Source organism: Elephantulus edwardii, unplaced genomic scaffold, assembly GCF_000299155.1.
Source record: "Elephantulus edwardii isolate Elephantulus edwardi_28Jun2011 unplaced genomic scaffold, EleEdw1.0 scaffold00178, whole genome shotgun sequence".
NCBI lineage: Eukaryota > Metazoa > Chordata > Mammalia > Macroscelidea > Macroscelididae > Elephantulus > Elephantulus edwardii.
In genome coordinates, this window is record NW_006399928.1 from 3,180,247 (window position 1) to 3,181,734 (window position 1,488).

The 1,488-nt window shown below is 39.9% G+C and overlaps 1 pseudogene; it reads right to left on the reverse strand.

Moving 5' to 3' along the window:
• Window positions 1-841: 841 nt before the first annotated feature.
• Window positions 842-1,488, reverse strand: part of LOC102869378 — a 42,363-nt pseudogene continuing 41,716 nt past the window's right edge.

A 1,488-nucleotide genomic window follows, 5' to 3' on the forward strand; every position in this document is an offset into this window, starting at 1 on the left:
TGCTCCTTGGAGGCAAGGATTCTGAAGCTTTGTCTGACATACTTTGGACATGTTGCAAGGAGGGACCAGTCATTGGAGAAGGACGTCATGCTTGGGAGGGTAGAGGGATAGCACAGGAGAGGAAGAGCCTCGGTGAGATGGATTGATTTAGAGACTGGGTAATGGGGGTAGGTGTGTCAGAGACAATGAGATTGGCACAGGATAGAGCAGGGTTTGGGGCTGTTGTATACAGGTGACTGGACAGCACATAACAAATAACAGTGTTCACAGTTTTATATTTTACATTTAGGTCTTTAATTAATTTGCTAAGAGGTATAGCTCTTCTTTAATTTTTCTGAAAATGGATAGCCATTTTTGCCAGCAAAACAAACTATCTTTTCTTCTTTTCATGAATTTCACTCTCCTCAAAGATCAGTTGTCCATGGGTGGATGGACTTACTTTTGGGTTCTCAGTTATGCTGCATAGATTTATTATGTATTATAGTACCAGTATCTGGCTGTTTGGTTACCACTGTACAAACTTTCTACATAGCTGGACTACTTTTTCAGGGTAAATTCCCAGGAACAGAAATGAGATTAAGGATGAAATGAGTCAAAGATTACAAATACATGCATAGATGATGATGATGATGTTGATTTCTGCCGTTGAGCTGGAACCAACCCACAGCTGATCCTCCAGCAGATTTTTCAGCGGCAGTAAATTGCACTGGAGGAGGCTCCCCATCCTTTTCCCATGAAGCATATTGTGGATTAGCCCACAGTTACTACTGTCACTATGTCAATCTTGCTATTTGCTGTTGTTTGTTCTTCCTACTTTAAATGTTATTTAATTAGCTCCTTTTCAAGAAATGTAGAAAACCAATTTGTAAGGATTAACTCCATTAGTGAGAAAGAATAAATAACACAGGTGGTTTTTGAGCTAAAAAAAGGCTCTGAATTTTGGCAAAATTTGGGAGTCCACAGCTTTCTGATCAACCTTGTGCTGCTCTGCAATTTCATATTTCTCCTTCTTTGTGTTGCCCTCCTGATGTCTGGGTTTCAGAAGCTTTCTTCTTCTTGAAATAAGTGTTAGTGAGATGTTTTGGGATTTTTTTCATATCGTGGAGATAAATGGAAAATTTCTTGTGTGTTCTCAGAAAAGGAACTCGATGAAGGTTAGAAGTCTGGTCACAAGTAGCAAGCCACTATTTAGCTGCCTCAGAAAAACAACTCTCTTGCCTCTGTACTGCCCAGTGAGGATGATCAGAACTGTCCCCAGTGTGATGCTAGAGTTCAGTTACCTCACATGTTGACTGAGGGATTTCCCCCCCTTTTAGCTCAACAGTTTCTGAGGCATATTTTCAGTAGAGTAATCTAGGCATTTCATGAAGTTTAACCACTAGGGTACTACCATTCTTATCACCACCAACTGGTTATGTGACAGTAGCAAGAAACTTCTCTTTTTTCCCAACCCTAGATTTAAAGGCTAAATACTTAGTCTTTTTATTT